The following is a 14,728-nucleotide window of genomic DNA, read 5'->3' on the forward strand; positions in this document are numbered from 1 at the left end:
CATTTGGGGTACTAGCCTAGTTCCCATGATCGTGACCGCAAGCCACTGGGGATGGAGCAAGGGAAGGCAGGGCGTGGCCTGGGAAGGAGAATGAGCCTGGAGGGCTGCATTTGGGTTGCGGGCGTGAGGTTCCTTATCCCTGCTATAGGCCTTTGGTCTGGACCCCTGAGGCTTCCGATGTTCTCCAGTGCCGCAATCATCTTTCTCTCTCTCTCTATTTGGGGTACCACAAGAAAGTGTCTGTTTGTTGTTTGACTTTTGATTTTCTTTAACTGCACAATTGTGTATTGTATATATTTAAAAGAATGTGACATCTGCTAAATATGTGCTTCTGATGTCCTCAAGCGCCGCAATCATCTTTCTCTCTGTATTTGGGTCACTGCAAGAAAGTGGCTGTTTGTTGTCCGACTTTTGATTTTCATTTTCTTTAATTGCACAATTGTTGCTTATTATATATATATATATATATGAGACACGGGTAGCGCTGTGGGTTAAACCACAGAGCCTAGGACTTGCCAATCAGAAGGTCGGCAGTTCGAATCCCCACGACGGGGTGAGCTCCCATTGCTCGGTCCCTGCTCCTGCCAACCTAGCAGTTCGATAGCATGTCAAAGTGCAAGTAGATAAATAGGTACCGCTCCAGGGGGAAGGTAAACGGCGTTTCCGTGCACTGCTCTGGTTCGCCAGAAGCAGCTTAGTCATGCTGGCCACATGACCCAAAAGCTGTACACCGGCTCCCTCGGCCAATAAAGCGAGATGAGCACCGCAACCCCAGAGTCGGTCATGACTGGACCTAATGGTCAGGGGTCCCTTTACATATATATATGTGTATATATATATATATATATATATATGGACCTAATGGTCAGGGGTAACTTTACCTATATACATATACGTATGCATATATACATACACACACACACACACACACATATATATGAATGTGACTTCTGCTAAATATCTGCTAAATGTGCAGCACTAAAAAAGTGGCTTCTGCGAAATAAAGCATTTCCCCACTGAACTGATCTTCCCAAGCCCTCGGCGCCTTCTTATCAAACTTGCAGGACCCAGACAGGCTGCAATCCTGCTTCCCTTCATTTCCCCGCCACCCCCGCCTTCCTCGTGGTCTTTCCGATCAAGCCAGGCACCCTCCCGGCCTCCTTCCATTGTTATCCCTCCCGCCTCCCCCCCCCTCCGGCTCCTCCTCGCAATCGCATCACGTGACGCCGCCCTCCGCGGCTCCTCCTCCTCCTCTCGCTGGCGATCACGTGTCTGCGAGCTCTTCGCTCCTGCCCCGAAGCCGCCTCGGCTGCTGCTTCTTATTCATTCGTCGGCGCGTCTTAGCGACGGCAGCGCACAATTTCGGGCTACTGCTGCTGCCGCCGGTCTCGTTGCGGGAAACGGCGCCCAGGTAAGTCCCTCGAGAAGCAGCCCCACCAGGCAGGGCAAAAGCGCCTCGGTTTGCCTCGCGGTTTCGGTTTCTACGGGAACGAGGAAACCCAGCAGGGTGGCTTTGGGCGCTGATGCTGCGCGGGATGAACGTCGGAACCGGTCTTTCCCCGATTGCTGGTCCTGGAGGTGGTCTCTCCCCCGCCGTCACCCCCCCCCCGGGGGTTGAGGCATCGATCTCTCCCCGACCCGCTTCAGACCGCTAGCGATGCCTCCTTGGAAGGCAGCGGCAGGAATCATACAATTGGAAGGGACCTCTGAAAGTCATCTAGTCCAACCCCTCGCAGGAATCGTTTGCCCATCGTAGGGCTCAAACCCACCCCCCCGGTCCTGAGTGCACTTAGGGCAGGAGGCTTTAAGAAGAGCCCCGGGGGATCTTTTTTTAAAGAGATCTGGTGGCTTTCCGGCAAGGGTGCCTTTGTTTTAAGCGCGTTGCTGGTGCCCAGGGTGAAAAAGTGAATACAGAATACTACTACTACTAGTAAATAATAATAATAATAATAGTAAATAGTAGTAGTAGCTCTGTCGGTAGAGCATGAGAATCTTAATCTCAGGGTCATGGGTTTCAGCCCCATGTTGGGTGAGGGGGTTGGACTAGATGATCCTGGCAACCCTTTCCAACTCTTATGATTCTATGAACAACAACAGCAACAACGCTGCCTTTGCTCGTCCTGCTGGGACGTCGCTGTGATTCACCTCTGGAGATTAAAGCTCTTTAGCAAAGAGGAAAATGCACGAGGTCAGTTTGTGGGTCACCTCATAGGCGTGCCCAGCCCGGCATTTGTCACAGCTGACGGAGTGACGAAAAGCCTTGCGCTGGAAGTGATAGGAAGATTGTGCCTGCTTTTAGGTTTGGATGTGTTCCAGGCCATTTCCACAGGCACACTAGTCTCCTTAGGGGTGGGGATTGGGATTTGATGGCTCTCAAAGGTTGCTGGAAGACAATATCCTTACTGCCCATTGGCCCTACTGGCTGGGGGTTGATGGACTTTGGGAGTCCAGGAACTTATATGGGGGCCACAGGTTCTCCATCGCTACTTTAGGAACTTAAGAAGCTGCCTTATAACTAAATCATGCCATTGATCCACCTTGCTCTGTGCTATCTCTTTTGGCCAGCAGGGACTCCCCAGAGTTTCATAGAGGGGTCTTTCCCAGTTTTTTTCTGGAAGATGCAGTCACAATTTCTAATGGATACCAAAATTTTAAAAATGATCGACATTACAAAATACAACCAGTCTTGAGTAAATTGGGAGCCAAACCACATCCAGACATTAATATTTGTGTTTTCATTTTGCATTTTTATGTTGTGACCCGCCCTTAGAACTTTGGATGTAGGGTGGTATATAAACGTAAAAATAAAGAAGAACAAAAACAAATGAGATACCTATAGAAAGCAATCACATTTGTAATCAATATTATGCTTAAAAAACACAAATAAATGCTGTTTCAAAATAGAATAAAAATGGGCTGTCTGGAATAAGGAAAAGTGGGACGCCAAACAGTATTCAAATATTTAATATGCATATACAGTGGTACCTCGCAAGACGAAAAACGCGCAAGACGAAAGAGTTTTCCGTTTTTTTAGTCGTTCCGCAAGACGAATTTCCCTATGGGCTTGCTTCGCAAGACGAAACGTCTTGCGAGTTTGTTTCCTTTTTCTTAAAGCCGCTAAGCCGTTAATAGCCGCTAAGCCGCTAATAGCTGTGCTTCGCAAGACGAAAAAACCGCAAGATGAAGAGACTCATGGAACGGATTAATTTCGTCTTGCGAGGCACCACTGTAGACTGAAAGGGAGGTGGAACAGCCTCTTCCTGAAAGTTTAGGTAGGTGATGAGTAGAAATCAGATGAAGGATTAGGATTCTATGCTTCTTGGATCTTGTTTTTAAATTTCGGCGTCAACATTATATTGGCTTCCTAGAGAACTTCTGCCCTGGGGCAGCTCTAGAAATCAAGTGGGTAAATAAATATGGGGAAAGCAAATTGTCAGAGAAGGATCTGAAATATTTTCCTTGAAGCTTGCATTTGTTTTATTCTGGATTGCTTTATCTGATGATTTAATGTGTTGCAAACTGCTTTGAAATATTTTCTTTTAAAAATATAAAGCGTTTTGAAAATGGAAATAACAATAACAATAATAATAATAATACATTTCACTGCAAAAAAAGTTGCCTAGACATTCCGTTGTAGCCCACACAATAAGTTTTCTGCTTTTGACAGCAATTGCAATGTACTGTGTTAGATGCTGTACGACCATTAATTGTACAGTGGTTACATACGCTTCAGGTTACATACGCTTCAGGTTACAGACTCCGCTAACCCAGAAATAGTACCTCGGGTTAAGAACTTTGCTTCAGGATGAGAACATAAATCGTGCTCTGGCGGCGTGGCAGCAGCAGGAGGCCCCATTAGCTAAAGTGGTGCTTCAGGTTAAGAACAGTTTCAGGTTAAGAACGGACCTCCGGAACGAATTAAGTACTTAATCCGAGGTACCACTGTATTTTTGTTGCTTCTTTTATTTCTTATAGATTGTATTTATTGTATGCTGTAGAATCCAAACTGTAATGCAACGAAGCACAATATAAGGAATAATAGAAGCAAAAATCAGACTGATCTAGTAAATTAGATCAGTATTTGGGATCCTTTTGAGGGTCTCCCTTGAGAGAGGTTGTGGACTCTCCTTCCTTGGAGGTTTTTAAGCAGAGGTTGGATGGCCATCTGTTATGGATGATCTAGTCAAGATTCCTGCAGTACAGAGGGTTGGCTAAATGACCCTTGGGGTCCCTTCCAACTCTACAATTCTGTGACTCTATAATTCTATTTGATGAGCCAACATGACAGTGATGAGGGACTGAGGATTGGAGTGATCATTCTGTGATACTATGGCAGTGGACAAAGCTGCATTGTAACTTTTGAATAAATGTGTTTTAATTAAAACAAATAAATCGGTACAGCTGTTTATTGCAATGGGTGTGCCATGTCTGATCTTCAACCACACATCCACAAGCACATTGTAGACCACCTGGATGTAGCGGTGGTTTGTGGACCATAATTTTGAGATCTGCTGCCCTGCATCTATTTGCTGTAGCATTGACGGTTTGCACTGGGCTTAGGTGACTTCCGCATACTGGTCAAACACAGCCGGGCAGCTAGCAATAAACTGAACCGAAGCTCCCTATGTGGACCTGTGGGGTTGTTCAAAGGTTAAAGGTTAAGCAAAACAACTTTGGCATCTTGTGCAATTGGGCATTGTATAATACGACTGAGAATTTAGCAACAATGAGCGCTCCTAGCACAGGCAGCGAACTGGAGCTTACCTGGCGAGTATTTTCCATCAGTGGAAACTATAGTGCATTTGAAATAGCTGCAATTTAGATGGCCTCGCGTACCAGCTACTAATGCGCTTATATTGCATCTCTTGTAGTTTTCAACAAACACTTGAAGCTTTGACTGATCCGCTTTGGGTCGTTGCCTGCTAAATCCTATCAACAAGTTTGTGTGTACAAAACAAGCTCCCATTAACCCTGGGTAAGTACTCAATGATGCCTTGAGATTCATATTCCTTTTTGAGATTACTGTGTTGATACATATGGTGTACTATAATATGCATTGCTGCCACAGCAAGTAATGAAAGTTGTGGGCATTTACAGAAAGGGAACTGATTGTGCCAGGAGCCCTAGATCAAAGAATAGGCCAGGGATGGGGAACTGGTGGCCATTCAGATGTTGCTACAGTTCCCGTTCTCCATGGCCAATGGCTGTGCTGGAAGAGGCTGATGGGAGTTGTAGCCCAGCAAGGGCTGGATCGCTTGGTTGGTTGCAGTGTGGTGCTGATAGTGCCAAGGTTGCAGGTTTGATCCCCATAAGGGACAGCTGCATATTCCTGTATTGCAGGTGATTCTCAGGGTCCCTTAAACTCTATGATTCTATGAAAACATCTGGAAAGGAAAACATCTGGAAGGTCACAGGTTTCCCACCCCTGGAGTAGGTGGTGATGCTATCAGCAGGAAGCAGACTGAGGAGGCTGTTTGTTTTAGGTTTTCTTCAAAAATTCCTAAGCTGTTCCCAGCCAACATTTGAGGAAATTAGTTGATGGGTGTTGTAGGAGAAAAGTCAGGTGCCAAGCACCCCAGATCTGTGATTCTACTCTCATGGTCTGCTATTCTATGGAGGCAACTGGTCTGTCCTCATTAGCAAGCAAATAAGTCAAAGGAATGTGTCTTCTTGCCTCTTGCTCAATTTTGTACCCATTGACGCTAGGTAAGAGGATTTGTTCTAACTAGATAATGCTTATGGCTGTGCCTTTTCTGATTCTGGGACATTTGCTTGTCCAAGTCAAATAAATGAACAGGAGTGGCACTTAGATAATAGTAAGCAATACTTTTTTTTGTTGGCATCTGTCTGTAACAAAAATAAAAGCTATGGACAGTGGCTGTATAGGCAGCCTAAGATAAATACTTTTGCAGTCAAGAGTTAATAATCCATGGAATAAAATTTAATTTATTTAGGTTGGCCTAATTGGAAGTAATAAAGAATGAACACCCATCTGGGTCTACCTATCAATGGTCTGTTCATATCAGATGTAACACCAAACTCTGGTTTGGCATTACATCAAGGGTAGGGAACCTTTGGCCCTGCAGGTTTTGTTGAACTACAACTCCCATCATCCCTGACCATTCACCATGCCTGCTGGGGATGATGGGAGTTGTAGTTCAACAACATCTGGCAGTTTCTAAGGTTCTCCATTCCCGTGTTACAATGCACAAGCAGAGTCGCCGGGAGCCTCAGGCGCACATGTTCCCTCGTCCTCCTCCCTCCACAAGCTGCAGTTTCTAAACTGACTTCTTGTTTGTTGGCAAGTCAGAGTTTGTTGTTGCGTTCAAAGGCGGCAATTTCTGGTTTGCTGTAGTCATTGTTTACTCTTAAACCAGGATCTCAGACAACAGTTTGACACTGGTTTGAGAGGCTGATTGAAGAGCAAATTATGGTTTGGGTATACCAGATTTTGCCACCTTTTGCTGCAACAGCAAACCATGGTTTTCCAAGGAGCTTTCTCTGTGTTTTCCTTTATTCTAAACATGCGTAGGATGTCTTGTAGTATTCTTCCATTTTCCCCTACTATATTGCTCCTTCAGCAAGCCGTTGCTTCTCCTTTTTTACCTTTCATGATTGATTTCACCAGTTCTCGTGGCTTCTTCATTGCATGCTGCCTCTGGCAGGCCCACACTTACCTAAATAATTGTTTGGCATTAGTCAGAAGCATGGAAAATCTGAAGTAGCCCTGAGCACAGTGGAGTAATTATGGATAGAGAGATGACGCAGTCGCAGGTGAAGAGGTATTTCTCCTGGCTTTACAGTGTCCTAAGTGGCTGTTGCTTCCTCTTTCCCTTGGGAGTCGGTTCACAGGAATTTCTTTGCAAGTGGCTCTGCAGTTGGAAGCCTTGCATTTGTCTTCTACAGTGTGCAGTGAGCGCAGTTGCTAGAAGGCAGGAGTGACCAAGGAAGACTTAATGAACGCACCAGGGACGCGGGTGGCGCTGTGGGTTAAACCACAGAGCCTAGGGCTTGCCGATCAGAAGGTCGGTGGCTCAAATCCCTGCGACGGGGTGAGCTCCCATTGCTCGGTCCCTGCTCCTGCCAAAGTGCAAGTAGATAAATAGGTACCACTCCAGCGGGAAGGTAAACGGTGTTTCCATGCGCTGCTCTGGTTCGCCAGAAGTGGCTTAGTCATGCTGGCCACATGACCCTTGGCCAATAAAGCGAGATGAGTGCCGCAGCCCCAGAGTCGGCCACGACTGGACCTAATGGTTAGGGGTCCCTTTACCTTTAATGAATGGACCAGTCCTACCCCTGACTTCTCCCAATTTTCACCAAATCATACCTCTCCCCTGCACCCTTTTGAAAACAGTAGCTCAGACGGACCATTGCAAAAGGGCCAGATTCCCTCTGATCCTTTCCTGTCCAAACACTAAACATGTGGGTTAAACATCTGATAAGCAGCCTCAGTAAACAAGTCAGGGGAAGCCTGGAGACCATGTTGCCTTCTTTGGCTAGACTTGTAGCCTGCCCGAGAGAGACATTGGGGGGCGGACCAGGTGAGCTGACTGGGAGCAACCCTTACACAGAGGTTGGAGGGCAAATCATGGCCTTGGCTTATATCCTTATATAGCCGCTGTCAGGAAGCCATTATAAAAGGTTGTTGGCATCGGTCTGTCTTGAGACACCAGGGCTTAGCAAACTTTTTCAGCAGGGGTCCGGTACACTGTCCCTCAGACCTTGTGGGGGGCCAGGCTATATTTTGAAAAAAAATATGAACGAATTCCTATGCCCCACAAATAACCCAGAGATGCATTTTAAAGAAAAGGACACTTTCTATTCCTGTAAAAACATGCTGATTCCTGGACCGTCCACGGACCAGATTTAGAAGGCAACTGGGCTGTATCCGGCCCCCAGGCCTTAGTTTGCCTACCCATGCTGTAGAGTGCGCTTCCGGGAGTGAAGTCACACTGTTGCATTAGTAGCACAGAAGCACTGGGGCGCAAGGCAGGGCTGTGTGTCTGGAGGTCCGGGGCTGCCCTGACAAGACCCCTAGTCTTGGCCTCACTGAGCGATACGTTTGACACCAGCTTGGCTTCATGAGTTTTTGGAAGGAGGTGCACAAGACATCATCCAGCCGTCTTAGGGACTCCCCTCCAGATTTGAGAAGGGTTTGCTCCTTAGCCTTTCCTTCTCCTGAAGATATCCCGCAAGGCAGTGGAGGTTTAAGGTCAGATTTCCCCCCCTTCTAGATCAGGGATGTCCAAATTCCAAGAGACTGCGATCTACTCCCACTAAAAAAAACCTGGCGGTGATCTACCCATTGGATTGATCAAGGTCGTTGAGCTTTTTGGGGGAGCATTGGTCAGAGTTGTTCAGCATTTTGCGGGGAGGAAGACCCAAAGCTGTTGAGTTTTATCGGGGGGGGGGGGGGAATCGATCAGGATCACGCAGTCGACCAGGGATGAGGGACACCTTGCGATCGACCAGTAGATCGCGATTGACCTGTTGGACATCCCTGCTCTAGGTGGGCTAGCTTCCCATGATGGTCATCGTCTACCCCTCACTTCCCTCTACAGGACATGCAGGAAACCCCTTAAACTGAGTAATTTTTATTTTATTTTATAAAATTTATTTATATTAATTTATTATTTTATAAAATAACTACTATTCCCCCCCTTTATTAATGCATGAGCTAAAGCTAGCCTTCCCCAACCTCTAGAAATTTTGTACTCCAACTCCCATCAGCCCCAGACAACATGGCCAGTAGTCAAGGTTGATGGGATTGGTAGTCCATCAACATCTGGCAGGCACTAGGTTGCTGAAGGCTGGGTTTAGGCAAATGGAATGTGTTGATTATTATCAATGACTTGTGCATCAGTGGGGCGCGGATTAATGAGAGCTATTTTTAGCTTCCACCTCTGCTGTTGGCAAAGGGTGAGGCCTTGAACGAAGAAATGTTTTGGGCCTCAGGCTTCACATCTATGCATTCAGAGATGAAGATGTCCAAGTGTCACAGGGTTGTTTGTAAAGCAGGGATGGCCTTCCAGACGTTGGACGTTTATACCTGCGCCACTCCCCTGCCCCCCCCCCCCGATTCTTTTGGACGCCATCTTAAATCAGCTCCAGGCAGCAGCGCTTTTGATTGCCAGGGATCAGGCCGGGAATTATGGGAGTTGTAGTCCAGCTTGTTGTAAGGGGAAACACAGGCCAGTCTGTCTGACACTTCCCAAACGGAAAGTGCTGTGGCAAGTCATGAGAACCAGTAGCTGCGGTTGTGGAGTTCCTTTGCTTTTATGTGGTGGATTGTGAATTGGTTCTGAAGAGCCACTTTGTGTGCTAAAAAACCACCCTGATCCTTGAAATAGTCTGCTCATAGGAGGGCTGGAATGTGTGGAGTCGACGTGGAGATAAACCCCTCTCCCAAGATAGTTCATTTCATAGATGTGGAACCACCAGAGCCAGCCCACCCATGAGGCGTGGTGGACGACCTGCCTCAAGCACTGAAGTGAAAGAGGCAGTGCTCTAGCCACCCCACTGCTTCCGCCACTGAGAGGGAGGTGTTCTGGCACATGGCATTGCTGCTCATCTGGAGTGCCCTGGCGGAAGAGTATGTGTGTGTTTGGTGGGATGGGGTGGTGGGCAATTCCTGTTTTGCCTCGGGTGGCAAAATAGGACGGGCCACCCCTGGGAGCCACTATCCTCTTTCCACGTCTCCTCTTTCCACAGAAAGACATTAGGAAGAGCTTTCTGATGGTTAAGAGCTGTTCAGACTTGCCTTGGAAGGTGGCTGGCTGTCCTCCATTGGATATTTTTAAGTACAGTTTGAATGTTAGGGATTCTCCCCCCTGCATTGGGGAGAGATGACCCGTTGGGACCCTTCCCGCTCTACAGTTCTAGGATTCTATCTATCTACTGTTTTGTACAGCCTCCCTGCTCTTATGTTAAACTGTTCAACTGAGTAGACCTCTTCTTCAAGGAGCTCCCCCCCCCCCCGTCCTCAGTTTTGTCTTCACAAGAACTCTGTGAGGTGGGTTTTATCCAAGAAGTTGAGGATGGTATATACATCTACCCTCCTCATTTAATTCCCACAACAGCCCTTAGAGGTAAGCTAGGCTGAGGCAATGGGTGGCCCAAGGGCACTCAGTGGGCTTCCTGGCTGAGTGGAGATTTGAACCCTGGCCTCCTAGGCTCTAGTCAAACACTCTAACCGTTAATCCACCTGCTCAAAAACCTAGATCCTGCTCCAGTCAGGCAGGTATCAGACATCGATATAAACTTAATTTCAGTCCGAATGCCATATGTTATCTCTTAATGATTTGCTTTATCCCAGCTTGCTAGATGTTCAGCAGAGATTAAGGTGAGGCAAAACAACTAATGTGTGAGTCAGCGGCAGTGACCTCTGCGTATTAAAATATTTCCTGTCTCTACCATTTGATTTTTGTGGAAGAAAATTAATTCCTCCCATATTCTCATACTCCATTTACAAAGAAGAAAAACGAGACACAGGGATTGAATCTCATGTTAGGCATACACAGAGAAGACTTGTTGAAATGAGAGGATATGAGTAACTTAGGTTTATTAATTCCAGTGGGACTACTCTTGAGTAAAACTTAGTTGGCTCCAATGCATTTCATTATGTAAGAAAGAATCCTATTTACTAAAAGTCTGACTAAGTTTCCGGAAAAGAAAAAAACATTGTGACGCTGTTCCAGTGAATATCCTGGTTCTCTTTTCCAGCTTCTTTTGCCTCCGGGTTAAACTCAGTAGTCAGTCATTTTGCATATGCACAACAACAACAATTAACTCCTGGGTAACTACTAAAGGAATGTGTGAGTGCTAATTGCCCGTGTGTCAGGTGGATGCATGATAATGAATCAGATCATCTTTTTAGTATCTTTGGGCGGAGATAGTGTATTGAGAAATGGAAGTGGCCCTCATCCAAAAAAATTATTTTGCCAGGGGTTCCAAAAACAACATCCTGGAATGTTGTAAGAGTTGTTTGTCTTCGAAGGATTTTCACAAAGCCTTTTAGCCCTTGCCGGACCGGTGTGGCGTGGGATGCCTTTTCTGTTCCAACTCTTAGCAAGCGGGAGGTTCAAGCTGTACATGTGCTCAGGAAATGCATAAAGAGAATTGCGCTGGCATGTTTAGAAACAAGTGGAACACACCCCACCAATGTAAATAAATAAGTTATTATAATGACAATTAACTCCTTCTAATTATTCATTAAACAATTTACAGTGGTACCTCGGGTTACATATGCTTCAGGTTACATACGCTTCAAGTTACAGACTCCGCTAACCCAGAAATAGTACCTCGGGTTAAGAACTTTGCTTCAGGATGAGAACAGAAATCGTGCTTCGGCGGCATGGCGGCTGTGGGAGGCCCCATTAGCCAAAGTGGTGCTTCAGGTTAAGAACAGTTTCAGGTTAAGAACGGACCTCCGGAACAAATTAAGTATGTAACCAGAGGTACCACTGTATTACATTTCTACTTCTTTCCTTCAAGAAGACAGGCATTGCCCTTCCACTAGATCTTCTTGGCAGTGGTCCCGATGGGTAGGTTTAACTGAGAGATAGTGACTTTTCTAGTGTGGTTTGTGACTGTGTGGGAATTTGAACCTGGGTCTCTCTGCAGGGTGGCACTGTGGGTTAAATGACAGAGCCTAGGACTTACCGATCAGAAGGTTAGTGGTTAGAGAATGATGGGCAAGGACTGCAGAGAGACCCAGGTTCAAATTCCCTTGAGGGGGTACTGAAAAATTAGAGAAGGTGGGCATTTATTGCAAAAGAAAATGTTCTTTTGGAGAAACAACAGTAACCTACAGTCGTACCTCAGCTCGCGAATGCCTTGGGAATTTAACGTTCCGGCTCCCAAACAATCGAAAACCGGGAGTGAGTGTTCGGTTTTCAAATGTTTTTTTAGAAGCCGAAGGGAGCCGGTGTACAGCTTTCGGGTCATGTGGCCAGCATGACTAAGCTGCTTCTGGCAAACCAGAGCAGCACACGGAAACGCCATTTACCTTCCCGCAGGTGCGGTACCTATTTATCTACTTGTACTTTGACGTGCTTTCAGACTGCTAGGTTGGCAGGAGCAGGGATTGAGCAACGGGAGCTCACCCCGTCACGGGGATTCAAACTGCCAACCTTCTGATCGGCAAGTCCTAGGCTCTGTGATTTAACCCACAACGCCACACGCGTCCCTCTTACCTTTATAGGTAACCAATAATTATGTCTGAGGCCACATCTGCACCAATACATTTAAAGCACTACTGTACTGCTTTGACAGTTCTGCCTTCCCCAAAGAATCCCAAACCGGAGTGGTGTAGCGGTTAAAGTTTTAGACTAAGACCTGGGAGGCCAGGGTTCAAATCCCCGCTCTGCCATGAAGCTATCTGCAGTTGCTAAACTTGGAAGGATAGGAATCGTGTGCTAGCCTCCACCCTCCATTGAAATGCAAAAGAGAGCGGCCTAACCCCTAAGTTCATTGAGCTATGGTTCATTGAGCTAAATTCAATGAGCTATGGAACGATCTCTCAATCTCCCTACATCCTTATGTAATCAGGGCAACTTACTGCAAGTCTTTAACCAGCAATACCAAGAGCCCTGTGCTTGTCTGTCATCACCCTTACCCCCAAGAACCAAACGTACCCATTGACTGACACTTTCCGCTTTAAACTGTTTACAGTACTGAATTTTACATTGTTGTTACCTGCCCTGGGTCCTGATGTTAAAAGGGCTGGTAATGAATTCAGTTAATTATACCGAAGACGATATTGTTCCTCTGGCATCTCTTTGTTCCATTGTAAAACTGGGTACAGCAGATTACCCTTGTTCTTGTTTCCAGTCACTATAACTTCTTCTGAACCCGTGAAGTGAGTGTGTTTTGAGAAGTCTTGCTAGCGTTCTCAGTGCCCCATAAGAACTGTCTCAAAACTCTCAGAAGGCCATTGAAGAAAAGTCCTGCTATCAAGGCTGTTTATTTATTTAGTACATTTATATTCCACCTTTTCTTCCAAGAACCTGTACGTGGTTTTCTTCTCTCCCTCCCCCTTTAAAAAAAAAAAAATCCTCACAACGATCTTATGGGGTAGGTTAGGCTGAGAGGCAGGGACTGTCGGCATGCAGAGGGCCGGGAGGCCAGGTGGCTAGTCCCAACTGGGCCGTCTCCCTCCAGTCTTCCCGCTTCGAAGACCATCAGCATCTGTTCTGATGTAAACCAGCGACCCAGACTTCAAAGCCAGGCACACTATCAGCAGAGCGAACTGCGCACACAGAATAGGCGTGAGGCTTGCGAAAGCATACTACAGCTACAGATTTATTAATCATAAATCAGGACAACAAAACATGTCTCTCGTCTTCTGAGAGAGAACGGGGAAAGCAAAAGCTATACACACAATGGAAGTTCCCAGCAAGCTGTGCTGGAATGTAAACAGACATGTGACGCGCAACAGTTCCACACGTCTGCTCCCTAAGGTGGAATAGATATGTTAACAGGGACTTTCCCAAGATCACACAGCAAGCTGCATGGCTGAGTGGGGATTCAAACCCTGGTCTCCCGGGCCTTAATCCAACCATCCAGAGATGGAAAGTAACCGGGTGCCAGTCACGTTTCACAACAGGCCCAAGCAGCCTTTTGCAAGGAGTTGGAGATGTCTGGTCGCCAACATGAAAAGTTTGGAAAGCTCTGTCTTACAGGAATATAACTGTCTGCTTCCTTCATCTCCTCTACTTGTGCTGGACCGCTGAAGAGGTGCCAAATGACAGAATCAACAGTTTGGCCACTAGCATCTCCATCTGGCTAGCTGTTGCAGCTGCCAGGCAGCTGGCTTGTGGGGCAGCACGGCACCAAACAAAAACACATTTTGGTTCTGCACAAGCCAATTGATTTGCGCAGGAGCTTTGCACCCAAAGACAGCTGCACAGATCAGCTGGTCTGTGGGGCACCTAGGCATTCCGTTGTGGTGACTGAAGCTGAGGTTTAATTTGCCATTTGGCTCCCAGCTTTTAAATCTCAGTTTCTAACACTCTAACCATCAGACCACACACTGTCTCTCGCATCTTGTTTTTCAGCATAGCCAAACAGATGCCTCTGAGAAGCCTATAGGCAGGATATTTCTGCCTAGCAGATCCCTTTTACTGCATGCTAAGAATGTCCAATTCCCACTTTCTAGATCTGCATGCTTTTTGCCTTGGCTTTGCTCCTGGAAAACCTTAATGCCTACACACCAGACTCTTACATCAGAGCTTTCCAAACTGAAAGTTGGCTGCATTGCGCAGGTGTGTCGCACAAACACTCCCCACGCACCTCCCAGGGCTGGAAAGGGGTTAGTTTAACCCAGGCATAGGCAAACTCGGGTGGCGCTGTGGGTTAAACCACAGAGCCTAGGACTTGCTGATCAGAAGGTCGGCGGTTCGAATCCCCGCGACGGGGTGAGCTCCTGTTGCTCGGTCCCTGCTCCTGCCCACCTAGCAGTTCGAAAGCACATCAAGTGCAAGTAGATAAATAGGTACCGCCCCAGCGGGAAGGTAAACGGTGTTTCCGTGCGCTGCTCTGGTTCGCCAGAAGTGGCTTAGTCATGCTGGCCACATGACCCGGAAGCTGTACGCCGGCTCCCTCGGCCAATAAAGTGAGATGAGCGCCGCAACCCCAGAGTCGGTCACGACTGGATCTAATGGTCATGGGTCCCTTTACCTTTACCTTTACCTAGGCAAACTCAGCCCTCCCAAGATGTTTTGGGACT

At 46.8% G+C, this 14,728-nt stretch overlaps 1 protein-coding gene across 2 annotated transcripts in view; it reads left to right on the plus strand.

Moving 5' to 3' along the window:
* Positions 1–1,237: 1,237 nt before the first annotated feature.
* SNX10 (sorting nexin 10) overlaps positions 1,238–14,728 on the plus strand; it is a 51,019-nt gene continuing 37,528 nt past the window's right edge. The window contains exons 1-2 of one of the 2 annotated variants that reach the window (XM_083468595.1): positions 1,238–1,411; positions 4,872–4,975. The gene's annotated coding sequence lies outside the window, so the exon portion shown is untranslated. The remainder of the gene's footprint in view (positions 1,412–4,871; positions 4,976–14,728) is intronic. The other variant, XM_083468596.1, reaches the window with a different exon arrangement.

The sequence above is a fragment of the Podarcis liolepis genome (assembly GCF_965112155.1).
Source record: "Podarcis liolepis genome assembly, chromosome: 12".
NCBI classification, from domain to species: domain Eukaryota; kingdom Metazoa; phylum Chordata; class Lepidosauria; order Squamata; family Lacertidae; genus Podarcis; species Podarcis liolepis.